The 25294-nt window shown below is 47.6% G+C and overlaps 1 protein-coding gene across 3 annotated transcripts in view; it reads right to left on the bottom strand.

The window, feature by feature from the left end:
- Nucleotides 1–25294, bottom strand: part of MB21D2 (Mab-21 domain containing 2) — a 124919-nt gene that overhangs the window by 49982 nt on the left and 49643 nt on the right. The window lies entirely within an intron of this gene.

Raw genomic sequence — 25294 nt, 5'->3', positions numbered from 1 at the left:
CTACACTCCTTATGCTGCTCGGGGAACAGGCTGAGACAGGTACAGCTAGCGGGCCTAGCACGAGGCTCACCTAGGGAGCAGATGAGGGCGAGGCACTACCATCTACGTGTGCAACTTGCTAAAGGATTCTGTCACTGTTAGCCCTGTCACTGAAGAACAAAAGGCAAGTGTGGAAGGAAAGCTGCTTCTTTCTGCTTGTGTCATCGTGGAATGCTAGCAGGTCTTCCTGGGGTGGGGGTAGGGTGGGGCTGGGGGTGGGGGGGGTGAGAGCCCAACTGTAGTAACCAGTGCTTTTCCACCTGCTTTGATTAGACAATGCGACTGTCATCACAGCTCAGGGGCCAGCCCTGTTAACACCACAAGGGATGCATACCATCCTCCCAGATTCAAAAGCAATACAGGTAGGGACATTGGCTCATGGAAACTGGACGTGATAAGCAAGCACAGAAAGATAAACAGATCTTTGTTTGGGAAACAGTGCAGTCTGTCAAACGAAGTGTATACAGTGTGGACATATAAACAAGACAGCTGGGTCAGGGAAGAAAGAGCCGCCCCACGTGCAAGACTGCAACATGCAACCTGCACTCACACGCTGGCTTTGCCATTTAGCAGCCACACAACCTGTGTGCTACTTCACATCTCTCAGCCTTAGTTTCCCCAACTGTAAAACAGAACACAATGCCCCTCTTCTCCGCTCACCTGTCCAGAAGACCACAAGACAGAAGTGCCTCCACGGTCCCCTGCCAAGGCTTGCAGGCAGCCATGGCCAACCTCCAGGGGCAATCAGACAAGGAGCCTCCTAAACGTTCTCTCCATTTGCATATGAGTCCTACATTGCCAGACTCCTGCCAGAGCTCCTGTGTCCCCCAGTTCCCAAACTCCTACCCCCATGCTTACTTCCCTTGCTGATTTCAAAATATGCTATCATCATCCAGGTTTTGATTTCTATTCAGCCAGCTTCTCCCTTGGCCAGCGACCCACCCTGGAAGCACCCGAATGCCCTCCACACTCAGCCAACCCACGGAGAAATCCAATGCACTCACTTGTTTGCTTCTGCCTCTGGAATGATGCAGCTTGGATACACAGCGTGAATCGATGTTCACATTTATTTTTATTTCACTTTCAAATGTTTTGGGGGGAAAGACCTCAGACAGTTCTGATGCCCTGGATGCTAGCTAGTGCTCCTATGAACGAACCTTCCCTACGTGTATCACCCTGTTGTGTTTGGGATGCAAGCTCACACTATAGCCATAAGTAGCCTTTCTCTGAAATCACAGCCAGCAGCCAGGTATCTCTCCCCCTGCCGCATTCTTTAACTTCCCCCACCCCCTCCCTTTCACAGACTAGTAAGTAAATTAGCCACATGCAACCACGACATCAAAGCTCAAAAAGCGATCCAAAACCACCACCCGCTTCTGTTTACAAGATCATCTCCCCTGATACCTCTCTCCTCTGGCAAGTGGAGCCAGCAAACCCCCCGGAGAGAGATTAGGTGGAGGCCTGAGACACTTCTCTCATAGAGCTTCCAAATTCCAGTGCGCTAGGGATTCCAGAGGGAGATGAAATATTTCAACACCCTTCCCCCCAGTATAACCGTTCTCCACATTAACCAACTCTTAGGGCCCTATTCCAGGCTGTGCCTAATCAGCTGCCCCATTCACACACAGCCTGACCACCCCCTGCCACGCCGCCCATCTCTGCGAGGTGGCTGGCAGCCTCCTTCCTCTTTTTCATCCCAATGTGAGGCCAACAAGATTAAAGCTCTGCCCCCTTCTTGCCACTTGGAACTTTTACAGCTGGTGATTAACAGCCTCTTAAACAAGAGCGATTCTCTACTCACTATAGATTTGGCTGTTAAGTAAATTAGATTCAAAATTAAAAGAAACATGTATTCATTGTCCCACTTCCTTGGGAAACTCAGAAGTTGCAAAGTAAGGGCTGAAGAAACCTAATGAACAGTGAGAGAAGGATTACAGGGTGACCGGCACATATTCTTCAAATGACATAATTTACTGAGTAAGGGTTTTATCCCTTTGTAATTAAGAGCCAGGGAAAACGTGACGCCGACCACTTCCATCAGTTACAACTCACAGGAAGAACAATGAACCACCCCCAACTCAGGCAACTGTGCAGAGCATCCAAAAGGCACCTCACTTCATAGTGGAGTGAGGGGTAGCCCTCGGCATCTACAAACCACAACTGCCTTTCAGAAAGTGTCGCCTTCATCTTCGGCTCTGGGCAGAAATTCCCAGCATGCAACAGAAGGGTCATGGAGCTGAGGAAATCCTGGCCCACCCCTCTCGCAGAGCTAGTGCCTACCACTGTTCATGTTCCTGTACCCAGCACATTGGCCATCTCTGCCTTCCCCCACCAAAGCACTCCCAGGGGCCTGCAGGAAGGGATGGCCCAGAGCCTGAAGTGTCAGATATCACTCTGACCCACTTCCTCTTCCGTCCACAGGATGCTCAGAAAGAGCAGCACAAAAGTCTACATTTATTTCCATCTTTAAAATACCACCTTTTGCCAAATCACAAAATTCTGATTGGATGCCCCATCTTCTGACTTGCTTTCTAATCACACTCATTCATCATCTAATTCTGTCAGACAGTGTGATCTCTTAGTAATTCCTAGAAACCTTTCTCCAAAGCACATTTGATATACACACAGGTACAGAACAGTAAAACAAGAAATAGCAATGGAGCCGGCGCCGCGGCTCAATAGGCTAATCCTCCGCCTTGAGGCGCCGGCATACAGGGTTCTAGTCCCAGTCGGGGCGCCGGATTCTGTCCCGGTTGCCCCTCTTCCAGTCCAACTCTCTGCTGTGGCCAGGGAGTGCAGTGGAGGATGGCCCAAGTGCTTGGGCCCTGCACCCCATGGGAGACCAGGAGAAGCACCTGGCTCCTGCCTTAGGATCAGTGCTATGCACCGGCCACAGGGCATCGGCCGCGGCGGCCATTGGAGGGTGAACCAACGGCAAAGGAAGACCTTTCTCTCTGTCTCTCTCTCACTGTCCACTCTGCCTGTCCAAAAAAAGAAATAGCAATGGCATAGGAAACTGTATTTACTGAGTGCTTAATACATGCCAGACTTAGATTACTTCATATATATTATTTCAACACATCTGTACTGCAATCCGTTGCTGTAGGCTGTTTTGTTTGTTTTCTTTTTATCTAGTTACTGGTCGCTGCTTCTCATTTTTCTCCTCTCATGCCACAATCATCCCCTTGGTTCAATGCATTCATAAGTAGATACACAAGTCCACACCCTGGGTCACTCCAACTCCTAGCCCACTCACAGAATTACCTCATACAGAAGTCAGAGATTTGGGATCCCAAACAAATGTTTTTCTATTGAAAACATACAAAAAATACCCCGAGCAAGAAGCCCTAAGGTTTCAGTAAGATAAGAGAAAGAGCTACCATTTGACTGAGCCATATTCAGAACATGCATAGTAGAAAGAGAGCCTTAGAATTAACAGTCAGGGATCACCTATTTTCTGCTCTTTGTTTCATAAATTTGGAGCCTGTGGTTCTCTTGGAACTTATTTTCATTTGTCTCTTGTTTTTCAAAATACTAGAGTATGGACACATGCACCAGCAACTGTGTACATGGGAACCATAAGTCCTGCAAACATTCTGACTAAATGCTATTTAAGATCACACAAATGATCTAGGCTGAGGGTTCCCTAGACACATTCATTTGGAATCCAGTTGGAGACGACCCACTACCACATGGAGGCAAGGTCTGGAAACATGTTGAAAGGACTTATCCCTGAATCTTCATGGTCTCAGGGTCAAGGTAACTGGGAGGAATCTAAGCCAGTGTTAGTCTCCAGGATAATCACACAATTATCTGTCAAAACAAGATCCAGATGACTGGGTGTCAGAGATTCAACATTACTTTGCTGATAAAATATTGAAAATCAATTTATTAACAGCTAGAGATATAGGTTCTTCATTTAATTACACAGAGATTCAGAAACACTAGATCTGTCAGATCCAATCATTTGGGACATGCTTGACAGGAATCACCTTGTTCCCTCCCTAAAGTCAAATGAGACAGTGAAAAGAGCAGGGACTTGAACAGTTTGGAATTAGGTCCGTATCTAGGCTCTGCCACCAACTAGCAGTGGTAGATCTAGTGCTGTCAGTGACATAAAATAGGAATAAGATCAATCCACATGCAAAGTTAAAATGAAATGAGATGCCAAGTGAGACTATGGTACTTAAAGCACAGGAGATGCTCTGGCTTCCCTTCTGGGTTATAATAAAGCTACATCACTCACCAGAACACCAAAAACCCAACATCCTCACAGGACAAACAATTTCCAATTCAACTCAGAAGAAGATCTGATGCAAAAATTCTTTACAAACTCAGTGACCCTTCATTCTAGCCAACGACTGGCTTTTGACTGCCTACAACATCCTAAAGCTGGGTGAGCAGCATTTTTCTTGGAGAACTGGAGATGGAAACAGCAGCTTGGGCACTATCTGTAAACAGGTGCATCCATCTCACACACAGTTAAAATATTCCCGCCACTAAGGACAGGTACAACTGATACACGCATGAACGCTCCACCAAGGAACTGCACAGAGAAACTCAATGTGAGCTGGTCTGTGAGCACTCTCAAAAACAAAAAACAAAAAAAAACAACCCAAATACATTTATGTCTACTGCTGTAGCATTAACACTTGTTTACATTTATCAGTCTAAAAGTGCTCTTCCATCTGGTCACATACCCAGCATTACACACATACTTCGAAGTCATTCAAACAGTTCATGTGTGAAAACAGAGAGGTTATTTCATGCAGGCAAGTTTGGAAGAAGTCAAGTGTTAAATATGCAACAAAGATCCTGCTTAACCCTCGGAAACTGACATTTTTCTTTCAGCCCGCCAGTTAAATGCCTACTCTGCTTTTTCATTCATTCACCCACTTCTACAAACGTTTGCACTGACATTTTGCCAAAGAGCTAGCCCACAAATCTCTAGTGGGGGAGGGGAAAGGGAGTAAAATGAGTATAAAGTGAATTTCAAACTCAGGACCATTTTCCTAAACTTCTAGCCCACAGAAAGCTCCAAGCTGAGCCAGAAAAATGACTGACATCAACACCTTTGTACTATTACTACTGTACTGTACTGTCCATTAATATGGTAGATAATGTGGCTACTTCCTGACCCGTTTCCTATTCCCAATGGAGTAAGCTGGGATTGTATAATATCTTACAGTCTAAAAGTATGCTTCAGAGATCATATTTCTAACCTAAAGAAAACCTTGTTAAATGGAATAAACCAACCTACAACCATTTTACACACTAGCTTCCAAGAACTACATGTTAGACAGATATATCCCTACTTTTCAAAGTATACACACAAGGTATGCACATGGTCAAGTACTAATTTCTGAATCTTTCTGGAACAAATAAGATTCAAGTCCTGGCACTACAGTATAGCCAGCAGCATGAAAATCCATAACCTGGCTAAGTTTCCACTTTAGAAGGTACTCATTTCCACTTAAGGTTCTTCTTTTTTAGAAAAATAAAAATCTATTTTTTTATTTGAAATTCAGAGTGACAGAAACTGAAGGAGAGACAGTGAGAGAAAGAGATCTTCCACCCTCCGGTTCACTCCCCAAATAGCTGCAATGGATGTTGCTGGACCAGGCTGAAGCCAAGAGTCTGGAACTCCATCTGGGTCTCCCAAGTGGGTGGTAAGGTCCCAAGTACTTGGGCCATTTCTGCTGCCTGCCCAGGGGCATTATCAGGCAGCTGGATTGGTAGCAGAGAAGCTGGGACTTGAACCAGTGCTCTGATACAGGATGCCAGCATTGCAGGCAGTGGCTTAAACCACTGAACCACACGGCCAGTTCTGCTGCCCCCTGAGGTTCTGGTTGACCAGAAGAAGACAACAAAACAAAGGCAGCCTAATGCAGTGACTTCAAAACTCCAATTCTGGACTCACCACAGGAGTGATTCATTCACTCCTTGAGTAATCTGGTCCAAGCAGTATACTCAACACATTACTGACTCAATAGTATGGCAAGAAAAGAGGTTTACTTTGGCTCACAATTCTGGAGGCTCCCAGTCCAAGATGGGGCAGGCCCCACTGTCACAGCCTCCAGTGACACTGTTCCTGCTGACACAGTGCAGGGTTGGCAAAGAGCCTCACATAGCAAGAGCCAGGGAGGGCTCACTTCTGTCTATCCCTCCTTATAAAGCCATTAGGAGTCAGTCATGGGGGCTCCACCCCCGTGACCCAATCCAATCTATTCATCCCCCAAAGGCCCCACCTCTAAACTCCACAACTGGATTAAGTTCCGCCGTCTTAGTACCATTAACTTATAACTGCATGAATTCAGGGGTCAAGTCACAATCAAACCAAACCATACCTTTTACCTTTGCTCTACTTTTCCTTTTGTCCGCAACTCATACTGCATATGCTTAAAAAATAAAAACTACAGTGTACTTATTATGTCAACTGCTTATGATCAGTTTGCCCCAGTAGAACATCTAAGGCAGCATGGCTCCTTCCCCATTGTGTTCATGGATGTGTTACAAGTGCCTAGGACAATTCCTGGCACACAGCAGGCATTCAAATATTTGCTGAATGAATGAAGAACTGCCAGAGACAGAATGTTATGCTGCAGAACAACTTATAAGGCCTCCATTGATTCAAAGACTGGGTCTGGAGATCCGATTCCCCCCTCCCAGGAGTTGGACTCTATATCATAGAAAGGAGCTAGACAGTCAGACAAGCAGGCAGGCAGATGCTGGACAGCAAACTCAAGTAGAATTGGAGAGATGTGGTAAGACTTGGGCAGAACATACATACAGCACATTCCACAGAATCTTCAATCTGAGGTTTAAGACCCTCAAATCTGGCCATCTCTCTCTGTGTGTCTATGATTTACCACTTGTGCAGTGAGCTGGGCACCATGCTTAGACTTGCATGTACTCCTCTACATTCCAGAGAAAAGAGATGCTTTGCTGTCAAGTTCCTGCCTGCCTGGGCCCCACCCAGGTACACAGACTGTCTGGAAGCCTTTGGCCTCAGGCTCAGCCCTGCCCACTGCCTAAGTCAGTCTGACCAAAGTTGACAGTGGATTGGGGGCCCCACCCATCTTCATGTGGCCTAAGTGACTTTTGCTGCCCTAAATTCACTGTGTACCAAAATCCAAAGGCCAAGAAGAAAATTCAACATAGAGCAGAGTACCCCATACCAAAGACATGAGCTACTAAACCCCACAGCAGTTTTAAAAACTTTGAAACTTTCTCCCATATTCATAAAACATTGTTAAAATAAAGCCTTATGGCTTGACTCTTGGTTTGGGGCCAGGGAATAAGCAGTGTAATGTGCTAAGGACAGATTCTAAGTAAACTAAGTTTGCTTGCCACTTACTGGCCATGTGACCTACCGATGCTTTCTTCTTCATCTACACAATGGGGATTTAAAAAGGTACCTAGGGGCCAGTGCCGCGGCTCACTAGGCTAATCCTCCGCCTTGCGGCGCCGGCACACTGGGTTCTAGTCCCGCTCGGGGCGCCGGATTCTGTCCCGGTTGCCCCTCTTCCAGGCCAGCTCTCTGCTGTGGCCCGGGAGTGCAGTGGAGGATGGCCCAAGTCCTTGGGCCCTGCACCCTATGGGAGACCAGGAGAAGCACCTGGCTCCTGCCATTGGATCAGTGCGGTGTGCTGGCCACAGCGCGCTGGCCACAGCGCGCTGGCCGCAGCGCGCTGGCCACAGTGCGCCGGCCGCGGCGGCCATTGGAGGGTGAACCAACAGCAAAAAAGGAAGACCTTTCTCTCTGTCTCTCTCTCTCTCTCTCACTGTCCACTCTCACTCTGCCTGTCAAAAAAAAAAAAAAAAGGTACCTAGGAAGTAGGGTACCTGTGAAGTCAAGCAAATTTACATAGGTAAGGCACATGGAACAGAAAGACACACTGAAGACACTATTTCTATAAGCAATGAAATGTTATTAGATTATAAAAAGCAGTAAAGGTATATGAATGAACCTTGAAAACATTACACTAAGTGCAAGAAGCCAGGCACAAAATACTGCATATCATGATTCCACACATATGGGATGTCCACAATAGGCAAATCCATAGATTTAAAAAGTGGATAAGCAATTATCAAGGATTGGTCAATGGGGAAAGAGAAATAGGAAGTGATTGCTGTTGAATATACGACTTCTTTCTGGGGTGAGGAAAATACTCTGGAATTAAATGGCAGTGATCAATAAGAAATTTCCAAGCGCATTAAAACACTTAAGTCATAAACTTAGAAAATAAGGTTTATTCCACTTTTATGAGCTACTCTAGCACAGTGCCTGAGTCCCATCACTACATCCCCTGAAGTCTCCAACACAAAAGACAAGCTAAATGTCAAATAAACTAAGTACCCAATGCAGAGCCAGAATTTTCTAGGAAACATCAACAACAGAGAAGCTTCGAGGAATGACTGGCCAACTTGGACCAAACTTTATCCCCCAGGCATCTGGAGCAGTGCCAACTTACAATGATTCACTGTGGCTGAGGGTCAACGGCAGGTTCAGCTGACACGGGAAATGATCAGCAAGCAGAACGTAGAAAAACCAGTTCAGGGACTAGATGGACCCTGGATGGAAAAGCACGGGGAGGGAGAAGCCTACTTCACCCTTTCGGCTGGGCTCATAACCAGAGACCGCAACCATCAGGCACAGCATCAATTCCCAACCTATTTAAACAGTTTCTCTTCTATGGCTGTAATGGCTATAAAAATGAACAGGAAGCGGGGGTGGGGGGTGGTTAAAAGGAGAAAGAATGTGGTAGGAAACAAACAGACTCTTATTTCAAAGCAACAGCTTCTCTGCTTGCACTGGCAGGCAGTAAAGAATCCTTAAATACATTCCAGCTCAGCTGGACCATTCTTGACACCTGTCCCAGTTGTAGGTTCTGGAGGTCATCTTCTTAGTGGAAAACTCCAAAGGAAGGAAAAACAGGAGAAATGAGGTTAGCCTCAAACAAGAAAAAGAAAATGGTCTCTTAATTTCAAGATAAAGAGAAAAAAAAACGTAGACGTTGCATTTCCTAGGATTTGAAAACAGCGTAGGAAATTTAAAACATTGGCATTGTGGCATAGTGGGTAAAGCTGACGCCTGCAATGATGGCATCCCATACGGGCATCAGTTCATGACCCGGCTGCTCCACTTCTGATTCAGCTCCCTGCTAATCACCTGGGAAAAGCAGCAGAAGATGGATCAAGTGCTTGGGCTCTTGCTACCCACGTGGGAGACTTGGAGGAAGCTCCTGACTGCTGGCTTCAGCCTGGCCCAGTCACGGCTGTTGAAGCCACCTGGGGAGTGAACCAGTGGGTGGAAGGAAGAAAGAAAGAAAGAAAAAAAAAAAAAGAACAAAATTAAAACCAATGTGCACCTGTCAGCGTAGGTGACAGAATCAGGAGATGGGTGATTGCTAGGAGCAGATGAAGCCCAGCAAATCCTTAGAACTTTCACAATGAGCTCTTTCCTGGCGGGCACTCTGCACAGCCTTTCCAATGACTGTCATTCCCAAGCCCACTACCTCCTGCCAGTAACATCCTCATGGCATTTCCAAATTCCTCCAGGTTTGTCTGATCCACTTTCATGATCACCCAGAAATCCAGACTCTGAAAACTGCTTTTAAAACATCTCTTCATCTTTGCTTTCTCTCAGCCACTTTTCTTTCCCATTATCCCTGCCCTTAATCCGGTGCTCACGACCTCTGTCCCTCTGAGACCATTTTAATCGCCTTTGGCCCAGCTCATCTTCAGAACACCGACTCTGATCCTTCTCTCCCACTGCCCCAGGATTACAAGCAGACAAATGAATAAGCCTAAATGCCTTAGCCCAGGCTTTAGAACAACCACACCCACCTAACACATGGCCCTTCCAGAAGCTTCTCCATTCTGGGCCACCTCACCCCACATCCCTGTACTTCCCAGTAGTCACTCCATCCCCTGATAATCCTGTCAGAATCCAGCACTCCTTTCTTCTGTGATAACTGCTTTTTCACACAAAGTAATTATGTGACACCTGGGAGTTCACTGCAGACTCCCAATGTCTTATCTACAATGCCTTCCTTATTAAGTACCAATGATGGGTCAAAATAGGAGTTATAACAATAGTGTTAAGGCTGCAACATGAGTGTCCCTCAACACTGAACACAAATATGAATGAATCATCCCACTAAAAAAATACACCTGAAAACATTTACTCTGTACTGTTTCACAGACATTTCTGGGCTGGTGTGTGTGTGTGTGTTCATCCTCAAATGATCTTTCAGGTGTGTACTTGTCACCTCCATTCTACAAACAAGGAAGTGCAAGTACCTAAGATCATGGAGTGAAAACAAAGCAGACTCGGGATAGACGATAAGGTCTACTGACTTCAGGACTTATTCCTTTTATAATACTCAACTCTTCTCTTCCCTCTCCCTTACCTCCATCTCTGCCCTCTCCACTTAAAGGAGAGAAAATGAAGTCCTGGAGAAGTTATGCCGCAAGACAAGGTCCAGGCCTCAGAACAAGGAAAACTGGGTGGAATCTCTGCCTCACCACACCTGGGGAGGGCTGCTGCATGCTGCTCCGTCCACCTTGAGGGTGTGAAGCAGGCCCCTCTCCCTTCACACAGACTCTAACACGGGTCCCTGGAATGTGCAGGCCTGGGTTTCCAATGTAGCTCTGGTTCTTTCCGCTCTGCAACCATGAAAAGACCACCTCACCATCCTGAGACCCGGTTTCCTGGAGTGTTACGTGCGAATCACAAGGCTGGTCCCCCAGCACAGCTCTGTGGGGAGACGAGGAATCACAGGGGGAAATGGACCACAAGCATGAGGAAGGAGACCCACCCTGCCTTTTCAATGCCCATGGCATACGGCATTGAACTTGGCAAGTTTTCTGAAGTCCAGGTCACAGTTTCCTGGGCGTTTCTCTTATCCACTCATAATCTTCTCACCATCTGAGACCTAAGTGCAGAAACTGACTTGAAAAACAGTCATAAGGGTGATCACATTATTATCACCCTAAAACATAACCAAAAAGAAAAGAAAAAATAGCACAGTACAGAAAGCAAATGAGAAAAAAGCAGTGCCTGTACTGCATTACACTTTCCGTGACTGCGTGCTTTTCACGGATAAGATTTACAGGGAAAAAAGAAAAGGCAGAAGACACACGAATGAGTAGACTAAGAAACGTCACCGATATCCAAAACATCCCATCAAAAAGAACAGACTTCGCAATACAGTTTGAAAGATCTCAGAGAGACACCACTGAAGACCCACGTGGACCAGCAGCAGCCATTTGTGGGAGAAGCGATATTCTGAAATGGTGTCATGCAGGAACAAGGAGCAAAGTGTCTCCCAAACAATTCAATAAACCTGCCAATTCCACAGGAAGATGAGCTTTAAAGCTCCACTGTGGAGCCAGAGGAACGTTCAAGGTCAGCTGGAATTTGCCAAAGGAGAAGCGGCTACAGATTTCCAAACAGGCATCTCCAACTCAGGCCAAAAGGAGCCCAAGGCACCCCCTGCCCCTTAGAGCTGCTGGAGACACAAAAGGAAGCCACCCTTTTATTACCTCTTCCAGGGCACACATCTTGTCCAGCCTCTGGCCCCAGTTCTCTCCACAGGCATTACTTCTGCACACCTACAGAACGCCCATCTGCTCAATTACAGAAGCCAGGGTGAAGAGGAAAATCCCTGGTTGTAGGCTAAGAAGGACCATGAATAACCCAAGATCTACCTTTCACGGAGCCATCTACTCAGCTATAACATGGAAGGCACAACAGGGACTCAGTTCTTACATCAATGTGTCCAGGAAAATCACGTATGGCCTCGAAAACCCATACAGTCTGGGCCAGTGCCATGGCGCAGCAGGTTGTCAGCTCTTCTGGTGCTGGCTTAAGTCCCAGTTGCTCAGTTTCTGATCCAGCGTCCTTGCTGCTGTGCCTTGGAAAGCAGAAGACGACAGCCCGGGTACTTGAGCCCCTGCCATCCATGTGGGAGACCCAGATGGAGCTCCTGGCTCCTGGTTTCTGCCTGGCTCAGACCTGACCATTGGAGCCATTTAGGGAGTGAAACAGTAGGTGGATGACAGGAAAATCAATTAATCTCTCTCTGTCTCTGATGCTCTGCCTTTCAAATAAATAAGAAAGAGAGAGAGAGAGAGAGACACCCATAAGATTACTCAAAAGATTGGGCATACAAGTTTTAATGCAAATTCTGTGAGAGGTGCATGGGACTTACGGTCAGAGGAAAGAACAGACTCCATCTGCCATCAGCCACCTCCTGCTCCTTAGAACACAGCCTCTCAGTGGGGCTCCAGACTCCAGGGGTCCAGCTTCACTTAAGTCATCCTCACCCCCTTACAGTGTTTTCCAAGTCACATTCTTAAAATTTGAAGAGCACAAAATACAACTTCATGTTATCACTCCCATCTCAATCCTAGTTATATCTGAAGGTCAATCATCAAAATAGATGTGAAAATGCTGTGCAAACCTCGAAGTGTTCCACAAATAATGACTGCTCTGACATGTTGTTCATTCTGAAGGCCAGGAATCAGCTTCCTTTCAGGGTTTCCAGGGTCTGACACACAGCCTGTTATACTCTCTGGGCACTCAAGAAACAATGGACAGGGAGAGGAAGGGAACTATGAATCAACTAGCCCTGGACAGACTGCCTTCTACTGCAGGTTACAATGGAGACCAAGTATGTCCCCTGACCTGTCCTGCCGCTGCTCACAATCAGGTTGGAAAAGACACCATCCCAGGACACAGAGTATGGGACACTCACAACACCTGTGCAGGTGCTAGGTGCAAACAGACCTGCAAATTAAAATCATCAGTAAAGGGAGCTAGTGCAGTATAGCAGGAAAGCTACCACCTGCAGTGTCGGCATCCCATACGGACGCCGGTTTGAGTCCTGTCTGTTCCTCTTCCAATCCAGCTCTCTGTTATGGCCTTGGAAAGCAGTAGAAGGTGGCCCAAGTGCTTGGGCCCCTGCACCTACAGGGAGACCCAGAAGAAGCTCCTGGCTCCTGGCTTCTGATCAGCCCAGCTCCAGCGGTTGTGGTCATTTGGGGAGTGAACCAGCAGATGAAAGACTTCTCTCTCCCTCTCTGCCTCTCTGTAACTCTGCCTCTCAAGTAAATAAATAGACCTTTAAAAAAATAATAAAAATAAAGTCATCGGTAAAGGACTCCTGCCCCCTGGTGCAGAGTTTACAAAACAACATAGAGGAACTCTGGAGCTAGATGAGCTCTTAGGAGTGAAAGTCAAGAAAACTAAGTCTTCAGAAAAGGCTCATGTGTGCTGGGGGCACACAGCAAAGTCACGTCACTCGACTCCTAGGCTATCACCATAAACCAGGAGCCCAGAGGGCTCCCTGACCCACCGGCGAGCAGTCATGCACAGCAGGGTGAATCTTGTTTCATTTTCATTTCACTGGGAATAGTAGTGGAACAAACCAGGGCAACAATGTTCACTACAAAAATCACTGTACTAAACATCATGAGGAAAAAATACTAGAATGCACGATTTAGGGGTCCACACAGGTTCTCTCTCTCTCTCTCTCTCTCTCTCTCTCTCATCTTTATCTTTCAGTCTCTTCCTCTGTCCTCGTCGCCCTTCCAGGTGGTTCCTGCCCACAACAGGACAGAGAGCATGCACACGGGGTCAGAAGACCATGACAGTGCTTTTATCATCAGGTCCTGATTCAAATTTCACCTTCCCAGTGAGGCTCCCCTCCAGGACCACACTACCGAGAATCACAACCCTATTCCTGATCCACCTTCTTATCACCTGTGCCTGCATTTTCTTTCTCTCTCCCCTGAACAGAAGGTAGGGGCCCCAGGCAGTGATCTGTGTGGGTCCTTCAGCACCACACACACACACAGCATTAGATGTACTAGGTGCTCAATAAAGCACGGATTAAAAACAAAGTTTAAGTGAATGAAAAAACAGAAATCACAGAAGTCTTCAAGAAGGAGACAACATTCGAGTTCGTCTGTAAATGACAGATGGCATTCAGGAAAACAGACCTGAACCAGAAGTAGGACCAGACTCAGCACAGTACAGAGAGCAACACAGAAAAGCATTTAGATGGGGAAGTGCAGGGGTTGGAACAGCAGCAGCGCCTCTGTCTGCAGTGTAAGACATGCAGAGTGGAGCCCCCGGGGTCTGGCGTGGTGTGGAGACACTGTTCTGTGTAAACAGAGGGCAAAGGGCCACCACCATGTCTCAGGAGAGCACCTTGGTGCCCACAAACTCACAGGAGTCCTGTTAGAAAGCGGCTCAGCTGCAGGGGGGAAGGGATGGTTCCTGGAAGCCAGTAAATGCAGCACAGGCCTTCAAGCTGTTTCCCACACAGCCAAGTGGTTCTCTGAGCCAAAACCCCACCCCGTCTTCCCTCTGACTTGGCTCCGGGTCAGCTGACCTGGAAAGGCCAGCCAGGGTCTCCCCAGCACAGCAGAACAGTATTTTCCACTTCCGGCCCACATTTACGCCACAGAAAGGGCTTTTTTCTTTCCTTTTTTAGTTATCCTTTTTTCTTTAATGTTGCAAACACTCTTCTGGGAAACAAGCACACTTCATAAGGAGAGAAGTCATTAGCATGCATAGAAAATAAAGGCAATAGAATATTGATTGTGGCAATTTAAGAAAGTTGGCTCAGAGTGCCACTCCAATTCATGGAAATGGAGAGAAAATCCAGTCCACGTTGCATATTAAATGGAAGCAGCGTGGCCTCAGGATGCAGGCAGCTGCTGGATATGCACAGGTAGCCAACTGGCTTGGGAAAGGATCTCTGGAAGGGCTGCCCAGCAGAAACAGCAGACAGTGCCCCGGCTTGAGAGAAGCAAGGCTAGGGCGGCTCCTGCCCCATGTCCCTGTCTTAGAGGACAAGCGTCTTCCAGGCAACTCAGAATAAATCCACAGGCACTGCAGGGGAACTCAACCAACATTCTAGCAATAAAGGTTTTCAAGACCAATTCTATTTCCCTTCCTTTATTCCATAAACTAAAGCAGATGTGCAAATAAAAGGCATAAGCAGATGATGTCTCAGGTGCTACTGTGGTTTAGAGGAAAAAGCGTTAAGCTGGAAACCTGACCTTCCCCTGGTATGTGTGAGCACACGAGTGATCTCAGGCTAATCATCTGACTTCTTGGGGCCTCAGCTTCGCTTCTCAACTGCATCTTAGCTAAAATCAAATGGACCTGATCATTTTCAACCTAACAACACTCTTAGTTGATTTTATTAATCCCATTGTAGAAAAGTAATTTTCCCAGAGTCTCAAACAAGAGGTAAAAGCAGAAATGCAAATATACCTGGATCTTGGGGCTCAAAGTCTCAATTCTTGAGGCTACCGTATCCAAGCCCCCTCGGGTTCTGATCTTCTCTAGCACCCATTCAAGTTGGGGACCACCAGGGTCTCTGTGCATCCCACCTAGTATCAAAGTGTCAGAGGAGATCTCACTAAACAGCACATGAGATGGAGCTGTTCCCACCTCGGTACCCTCGCATGACAGAGATCCTACAGCCTTTCCACAGCTGTCACCAAATTATATCCAGATTGTTTCTGATCCAGAACAGTGACCTCTAACAGAACCATCTATAGCAATGATCCCTCTCTCCACTCTCCTCCCATTATAATCCATTAGCATCGGAAGTGCAGTGACAACATTGCAGCAAAGATGTCCCAACAAGCTAGGGCAACAGGTCAGTGTAACTGGCCAAGTGCAACAGAGTAAAAACATAATTATACAAGGGCCAGCCCTGGCTCTTGGAGTCAAAATGCTACAAGAGAAGAGAGTTTAGCAGGATGACAGGCAACCAACAGTTAGTCCAAATGTTTCAAGGGTGTGCTTTGGCTGCCAACATAGTGTGACTGACAGGGCATGAGCAGAAGTTGCCTCCCTGGAAGGAAATGTGTTTGGCAAGTGCAGCTCACACCATACCTGGAAGATGCCCACTGTTTTCACACAACTCAGTGACAAACCGGAAGTACCATCAGCGTGGAGGAAGGGGGATAAAGAAACTGCATCTAGATGAAGGAACAGGAACCATTCAGAGAGATCGGCACCACCGGCTTCAAAAACAAAGCTCCCTCCCCCACAAGGAGTATGAGTACTATTCCCTTTTCATCTGAATTAGGGCCTGAAGGAAAAAGGAGAGACATAGACTTAGCCTCATAAAAGAAAAAAGTAACCCTGAAAGTTGCTACCGAGGCAGAGAATTTGCCACTGATGGAGGAAGTAATTCCCAGGGATCCTGCAGCAGAAGTTGGACGACATTTTGGAGGGGATGTGGAAGAGTTCCAGAGCTGAGATTCCATTAATTAGGTCAACACACGGTGGCAGGATGAATTGTGTCCTGCAAAAACGACACGATCTAATCCTAACCACCACCCCCCACCTGTGAATGTGACCTTCCCGAAAATAAGTTACAATGAAGTCATACTGAACGAGGGTGAGCCCCAAATCCAAGGATGGAAGACAGGAGCATGGAAACTGAGACACAGAAACACAGAGACCACAATGGCTGTCTTGGTCCATTCAGGCTGCTGTTAACAAAATACTTCGGACTGGGTCATTTACAAGCAGAACTGTATGATTGCTCCCAGTTCTGGAGTCTGGGAAGCCCAATACCAAAGCATCAGCAGATTCAGCATCTGGTGAGGGCCCACTCTATGATTCAAAGATGGTGCCGGTCACTGTGTCCTCACAGGAAAGAGGTGAACAGCTGCTGGGGCCTCTTTCAGAGGGGCACTAATCCCATTCCACTACCCTAAGCACCTGATATTTGCAGGACCACAAACACTGAGACCATGGCCAGAGTGGGGCTAACAGATGGCACGAAGAACCCCCAGTGATGCACCTACAAGACGAGGGACACCACAGATGCTGACAAGCCCCAGAAGCTAGGAAGGCACAAGGCACAGATTCTTCCCTCAAGCCTTCCAGAGGGGCGTGCACCTGCCAACTCTCAGACCTCAGACGCACAGACTCCACAACCATGGGTGAGTGCACATGTTCCACGCTCGCCAATCTGCGGCAATTTGGTACAGCAGCCCTGGGAAACGAATGCATGTAACTCAGGCCTCAGCTTGGTGAGCTTCTGTAAGTCTCAGATGGCTGTTTCCCCAGTGGGAATTATGATGGGTACTAACCTTACTTCTTGACTCAGAAGCAAGGCTAGAACATGGTTTAGTTGTATATTTTCCTTTTTAACTCATTCATGTGCGTATTAAACGTTTACTTAGTATTGAATATATGACAAAAATTCCTCTAGCCCTGAGGAGATAAGGAGCAAGAGCTATTGATCACTGCTCTCAAGGAGGTACCCTGGGATATGGTCTGAATGTTACTCTAAAACATCACACACTGATGGGGGCCGGCACTGTGGCACAGTAGATTAATCCTCCACCTGCGGCGCCAGCATCCCATTTGGGCACCGGTTCTAGTCCCAGCTTCTCCTCTTCCAATCCAGCTCTCTGCTGTGGCCTGGGAAAGCAGTAGAAGACAGCTCAATTCCTTGGGCCCCTGCACCTACATGGGACACTGGGAAGAAGCTCCTGGCTCCTGGCTTCAGATCACCACAGCTCAAACTGTTGCAGCCACCTGGGGAGTGAATCAAGGGACAGAAGACCTTTCTCTCTGTCTCTCCCTCTCACTGTTTGTGACTCTATCTCTCAAATAAATAAAATAAAATCTTAAAAATTAAAGAAATAATAAAATTCACACACTGAAATCCAAACACCTAGGGAGAGGGAATTAAGGGTAGGGCCTCCTAGAGGCCAACAGGGGGAGAAGCCTGCATGAATGGGATTAGTGTCTCAGAAAAGGTGCTGCCTTGCTCCTTCTGCCAGCAAGGTCAGGACACAGTGAAAACAAAGCTGGCTGTGAGTCAGGACATCTGCCAGCACCTTCACCTTGGACGTCCCAGCCTTGAGAATTGTGAGAAATAATTTCTGTTACTTAGAAGCCACGCAGTCTGTGCTATTTTGTTAGAACAACTGGATATAACTCGATGCTCTCGTGTCAGTGGTGGCTGCTGTAGCAGAAGCAAAGGGAAGAACACCTGGGAAGACTGCAAAACTCACATCCGTGCGCGCTCTTTCATCAGCAGGTGCTCTCCAGGTGACCAAGACAGGCGAGTGCTTTCTGGGGATGTAGGCTATAAGGAAGGGAAGGAAGAGAAACAAAACACAAGAGCTACGTGGAAGTAGCTTAACTTGCACACAAACTGGTTCAGGAAACCCCCCAGGTGCTTGCACAACCCCGACTTCTATTTTCTTGAGTCTTCTTGAGTGACTCCTCTCACTGAACACTATGCTAGCGCCACTGTTTCAGGTCTGGAGCATGCACCATCTTCCTCCTGCCACACGGGGACACACCCACCTGATGGCTCCAACTGGGATATCAGCACTTAAAATACTCACTAGACAGAAGGGGCTTCAGATGGTTTTCCTCCAGCCTCAGCAGATTTCCCATCCGTTCATTTCTCCTCACTCTGGCATATGGAGAAGGAAGAGGCAGAAAGGAAACCAACAGCTGCTTCCCAAGAGTGGAGGATGTCGGTTTCTCGCACCTGACACCCTGACACCATGTGTGTTCTTAGAACACAATTACTTAACTCCTTATATGGAACATTCCAGCCACCCAGAGCCTCTCCTGTGTCACCAGTCAAGGAAACCAAGCAGTGCCAGTGAGGCTGAAAGATGGCCCAGTGGTACATCAGCTGCAAGTCAGAGACTGACCCAAAACCAGATTCAGTCTTCTGACTCCAGGATACTGGCATTCTTGCTAATTTGCCTAGTTTCCTTTTGAAATGTGCATCAGGGCTTCTTGAATCCTATATTGGGAAAATGGTTAAACAGGGATAAATAAAATGGACTTGAATTACATGATGAAGCTTCCATGAGAAGGGTAAAAGAGTATGTTCTTAGAAGACATTTCTGCACTGTGAATTCGGGAGTCTTAAGGAAAGAGTGGAGAATAACGTAGAAATGCCCTTTGTGAGATGCCCAGGGTTGTGATGGAGCTCCAAGAGTACAACTGATCTACCCCTCATGCCTCCCCTGACCACCACCCTCCAATCCTCACCATTCTTCTGTGTTCAGTATGACTGTCCATGTCCACCACCTGTATGAACTTGCTGGGCAGGTGTTTGGCACAGTGGTTAACATGCAGCATGGGATGCTGCATCTCCTATCAGAATAACTAGGTTTGAGTTCCAGGTCTGCATGCAATTCCTGTTCCCTGGTAATGTGCACCCTGGGAGGCAGCAGATGCTGGTCTAAATACTTAGGTTCCTGCCACTCAGAAGGGAGACCCAGACTGAGTTCCATGCTCCTGGTCAGCCTGGCCCAGCCCTGTCTGCTAGTCTGCTATGGGCATTTGGGGAGTGAACTGATAGAGAACACGAGAGTGCTTCTCTCTCTCTCTCTCTCTCTCTCTCTCTCTCTCTCTCTCTCTCTCCCCCCCTTCCCTCCCTTCTCCTCCTCCTGTCTCTCTCCCTTTCCAATAAATACAAATTTTAAAGATTTAAACAAAACAGACATTAACTATTAACATGCAAAATAATGATGAAATCAACTCATCAAAAACTGAAGACAAAGCCATGACCCTTGTGTACAATGGACTGTTCATTAAATATAGTCTCACTGAGCTAATTATGCATTGGCAAGCCTCAGAATTTCTCCCAAATGCTCAGGTTAAGAAAGCAACAGCATGGGAATGGCACTGTGACAAAGTGGGCTAAGCCTTTGCCTGCAGTGCTGGCATCCCATATGAGTGTTGGTTCTAGTCTGAGCTGCTCCTCTTCCAATCCTGTTCTCTGCTATGACCCAGGAAAGCAGTAGAAGATGGCAAAAGTGCTTGGGCCCAAGCTTGGGAGACCCGGAAGAAGCTCCTGGCTCCTGGCTTCATCCTGGCCCAGTCCCTGCTGTTGCAGCGATTTGGGGAGTGAACCAACAGATGGAAGACCTTTCCCTCTGTCTCTCCCTCTTTCTGTCTATAACTCAACCTCTTAAATAAATAAATATTTTTTAAAAAAGAAAGCAACACCACACTCAAATAAAGCTAAAATTATACTGTGTAAAGTAGAAGCAGAACTATTCATTCCTCCTGAAAACACTACTGGCAAAGTCAGTTTAATTTGCTAGGATTAGAAAACAAAAAAACAAAAAAAGAGTATCAAGTAGATAACATTTCCTGGTTAAGCGGTCTCTCTCTGATTAAGAAGGGGACCAATGCAAAGAAATAAAACATTGTTACATTCCATTTATCTCCTAACCTCCTCAGCCCAATCTGTGTGTACTAGGGATTTCTTTCTGTCTGATCGAAATCTTAAAGACGGCGCGTCTCAGCATGCAGAGTGCACACACACACACATGCATGCACAGGCACACTGGATGTTGAGTTGTAATTTACCAGGTGCCCCGCTCACAAATGAATTTTAAATGAACTTAACTGCCTTGCCTGTCCGTGAAGACACTGCCTGTTTTTGAAGCATGATCACGTGAAACACGGAGGGCACAAAACACAATGTCTGCCCTCACAGCAGGTAGAAGAAAACTGGAGAGTGAAGAGGAGCTGTCACCTTGAGGAAAGGACACTAACTGGCTTCCGAGGCCCCGCGGGACTGCCCTGCGCTGCCGCTGTCTTCTCCTGCCCCACACACCTAGAAACAGGTGTCAGGTTCTGCATGAGGAAAGACTGCGAAACGGAATGGAGAAAGCTGTTCCTTCTCCTCTCTCTTCCTCTCATGCATGTGTGCACACCAGATGGTGCGAAGCTACAGGTTGGAGAGAGATAATAAACCCAGGAAAGGCTGCAATATTCGGTTATGAAATGACCGACTTTCAAACAGGAATCTGTCAGCAGCCCACTAATTAATGAGAGGAGCAGTGAGCGAAGGGAGGAAGCGGCAGCCTCCTCCGTCACTTTTAGGGAGCAAGAAGGCAGCAAGCCAAGGGACACTCCACACCCAATCAGGACAGGCTCTCCCTCTCTGCTCTGGGCTGAGCATCGAGTCCCTGCAGAGCAAGTTGCCTGAGGATGATGCAAAGCAGGCCCCTCTAAACTAACAAGCAGCCATCTGCCAGCATCCTACTTGCAAAGAGAAAATAATAGAGCCTGGTGTGGCCTGGCCCTGGGTCCCCATGGCTCAGCAATAAGGAGCAAAAGGAGGTGGGAGCAGAAAGGGAGCACAGGTTCTCTGGCTGCAGGGGAATGCGCTTCTCTCCTGGTGGTGGATTTTTTAAAGGGGGACTCAGAGAAACTGGACCAGTCACTGCTCCTGTTGGGCCCTCAAGGTTTTTCAGCCATGAATAATAGAAAAGATGATGAGGTGACCGTGGCTGGTGAAAGCTGGCTGCACATTCTCGGATCCCAGGCCCTGGAATTCTTTTTTTTTTTTTTTTTTTTTTTGGACAGGCAGAGTGGACAGTGAGAGAGAGAGAGAGAGAGAGAAAGGTCTTCCTTTGCTGTTGGTTCACCCTCCAATGGCCGCCGCGGCCGGCGCGCTGCGGCCGGTGCACCACGCTGATCCGATGGCAGGAGCCAGGTGCTTCTTCTGGTCTCCCATGGGGTGCAGGGCCCAAGCACTTGGGCCATCCTCCACTGGCTTCCCAGGCCACAGCAGAGAGCTGGCCTGGAAGAGGGGCAACCGGGACAGAATCCGGTGCCCCGACTGGGACTAGAACCCGGTGTGCCGGCGCCGCAAGGCGGAGGATTAGCCTAGTGAGCCGCAGCGCTGGCGGGCCCTAGAATTCTAAGCAGGCTCTGACCAGCAGAGTAACTTGCAAGTGGCGCTCTGCTGGTTTTTAGGCTCAGGCCATAAGAAACTGTGCTTCCTGGGTGGCTCTCTCTGGGAACCTGGATCACCCATGTAAGGAGTCTACCTTAGACTGAGGCTGCGGTGCTATGACAAAGGAGAAGCTGGTTATACAAGAAGGCTGGGGGCAGGGAGGAGGAAGGAAGATTGGCATGAAGGGAGGACAGAGATGTCTGGCCAGATCCCAGCTCAGGTCCAGAAAGCAAGAGCAATTTCAGGCTATCCCCTGTGTGCCCTGTCTAAATTTCTGACTCAACAGGATCATCTTGTGGTAGTGTCTGTACAGCCATCAGTAACTGGAACAGGACTTACCCAAGTCCTTCTAGCCCTAATGCCTCTGAATCTGTGACCCCGCGTCCCAGGGTCCTCCACCTCTCCCCCCACCCTAACTGTGGCAGCCAAATCCAGAACTCAGCCAGGCGCAATACAGGCTTGTGTGGGGCCCTCACTGTCTGACTTTCTGGAACCCATCTCCCTGCTGGACCTGAAAAGGCAGCTGGAGGAGGGGAGCAGCTCTCCGAAAATGGAGCCACAGCAATGGGAGAGCCAGGAACGGAGAGGAACAAAGACAAATGACATCATTGGACTCCTTTGACCCAGCCTGCTCTACCCACACACGATTCAGTGACATGAGTCTATAAACTCAGATTTTGCTTAAGCAAGAGTGTGCTGAATTTTCTGGAACTTTGCTGCTGGTAGAACCCCTAACTGCTAGTTAATGGGAAGGGGGTTGTCACTGGCCCGTGGTTTCCTCCATTCCTGAAGACTCACTCACCGGCGACAAAGAAGTCATCTTACAGAAGGGAAAAGACATACAAGAACAAAACTTTAAATACATCAAAGCTCTATTCTCTTGACTGCAAAATAAAACAGTTGGTCTGCATGATGCCCAGGGAACAAAGAATTCTGGCATCTGTAGGATTCTGTAGGGACAATTCCTCCATGCTACTCCCTGCCATCCAACCTAGAAAGCCTACAGTCACCCATCAGCCTGGCACTAACTAGGCCAACCACCAACCAAAGCACAGAGAGAAGTGACAGAACTGAGGAAATAGTAACTCTGGGGACCATGCTACTCACTGAAACCCCGACCATGAAATAAGACATAAGTGATTAGGTAGGCCGCTATCTGAATAATTTATTAAAATAAATATATCACATTTAGTAATGACGTGAAAGAGGGATAATGTGGTAGGAGAGCATACAAGGAATCAAACAGTCTGGGACATGGATGCAGTCTCCAGCTAAGGGCCAACGCTCTGACGAAGCTGCCTCCCCAGGCACTAGAACAGCTACCCAGGGCCACCCAGGATGCAGCTGACCCTACTCAGGTTCTAATCACAATTAGGTTACCCGGCTGTGCCGAAGGAGAGTGAAGGCTGCTAGTTACCCAGACTCTTCCCAGCCTGTGGGCTCTGCAATACCCCCCATCCCAATCCCATAACCACTGACCTCACCTTGTGCTCGGAGCTACTGCTGGATCTGCAGGAAATAAGGAATCTACACCAGCTGCCATCAGTGAGCCGAAGCAACAGACCTGCCACTGACACTATCAATAATGAAAAATACCACTGTTCTTCGGGCAACTGTCAGCACTGCCTGCAACCTGCTGCACTGAGTTGGGAAGGAGACTCGAAGAGCAAGAAGCAGCAAGGACAGCCGCAGGCTTCACATTAGGAGAGCCACACAGAGCAATTCCCAGAGGAAAATAAATTGTACATCAATAGCACTTGGATGGATGATGCTGAGGAGTAGAGCGAGGTCCTGAGATTTATCAGAAAGGCTTGCTGAAGGAGCGGAATAAGCACCATCACGAAACACATTACGCAGTCCAACACTGATGCTCTTGGCCCAGGACTGCTTTGACACATAGTCATCTCAAAACCACTAAGTCAGCACTTGCCCCCCCCCCACCCCGGCACCCTCAGTCCACAGCAAAGACTTTCCCCCTAAGTCCCTAACATGAGTCAAGGAACCTGGATCCAAATCCCAATTCCATTCCCTTGCTAAGTCTCCCCAGTAGATGATACCCTGTGGCTCTCGGCTTCTCATCTATAAAATGGGTAAATAAAGCAGAGTGAGCACAATGGGTAAGTGCACTGGTCCTGCCGGGCATTTTCATCATGCTTACCCTATATAGCTGAAACTGTAGAGCCTGCAGTAGGCTTTTAGCCCAGCAGTTAAAACGTCAGTATCCCACACTGGAGTGCTTGGGTTCAATTCCCGGCTCTGGCTTTCATTTGCAGCCTCCCGCCAAGGCAGACCCTGGATGGCAGCAAGGATGCCTCAAGTAATAGGGTCCCTGCCTCCGATGCAGAAGACCTGGATTATATTCCTGGCTGCTGTCTTTGGCCTCAGTCCAGTCCCAGCAGCCCTGACCACTGCAGGCATCTATCTGGGCAGTGAACCAGCAGATGGGAGCTCACTCTCTTAGTCTCTCTCACTCTCCAATAATTTTTTTTTAATTAGCAAAACAAACAGCCAAAAAAAAAAAAAAAACATCTTGAACAGACAGCTCCGATGACAGTTTTCATCATATGCCTTCTTAAGGTCAAAATACCTTACTTCTAAACCGGGGATGGTCTTCTGTGGCCACTGGAACTCTTTACCCATCTCCTTCCAACCAGTGTGGCCTGGCTGATGAGCATCCCCATCCTCAGGGTCAATGTTCAACACAACTTCTCAATCAGACTCTACTCAACTGTTGGTGAGAATGTCTCTTAATTGTAAATGGGGACAAAGACCTCTGTTCAACCCCATCCAGGGCTTCCCACGAGGTCATCAGCGACGATAACCAGAGTGACAGTTTCCACTGGAAAGCTTCAATTCCCAAGGAGGGTGGGTGTGCTCACAAAGGCCGGGGCTGAGTCTCCCATTTCTACATAGGACCCACTTTCCACCCTCCCCTTGCTGACAACCAGGTAGCAAGAAAAGTCACACTTACAGATGGAATGTATACTAACTTGTTCAAAATGACGCTTCTCTAAGAGTAATGCAACATACTAAATATGATTACTAATGCCAAAACACTTGACTACTGTAAAGCACGTATCTCTAATTTCAACAAATCTCTCCTGAACACATACTGTTTGCTGGGCATGGAGCAGGACGCCAGGGACACACGGTCATAGCAAGAGCCATGCAGAGTATGTCCTCATGGGGATTACCTTCTACAGAGAAGGACATTTCACAACAAACGATAATCATAGGCACAAACACAGGAGTCACCCAGATGAGGCTGGGCAGGCCAGGAAGGCCTCAAAAACAGGTGAACAAGGACAATTTCTAAGTTAACGTGAATAGGAATCACGGCAGGTTTTAAGCACACAAGGAAAATGACGAGGACAAAACTGCAGATAGCAATTACTTAGACTCTCCCGGAAGGCTTAAAAGGCACTTGGTAACTACAGATTCCCTTGGGTCCTAGAGGGAGGGAGACACCCTATGGC

Source organism: Oryctolagus cuniculus, chromosome 4 (genome assembly GCF_051225735.1).
Source record: "Oryctolagus cuniculus isolate XC-2025 breed Fujian yellow rabbit chromosome 4, ASM5122573v1, whole genome shotgun sequence".
Lineage (NCBI taxonomy): Eukaryota > Metazoa > Chordata > Mammalia > Lagomorpha > Leporidae > Oryctolagus > Oryctolagus cuniculus.
The sequence above is the reverse complement of the archived record's forward strand: the minus strand, read 5'-3'. Positions and strand labels throughout refer to the sequence as shown.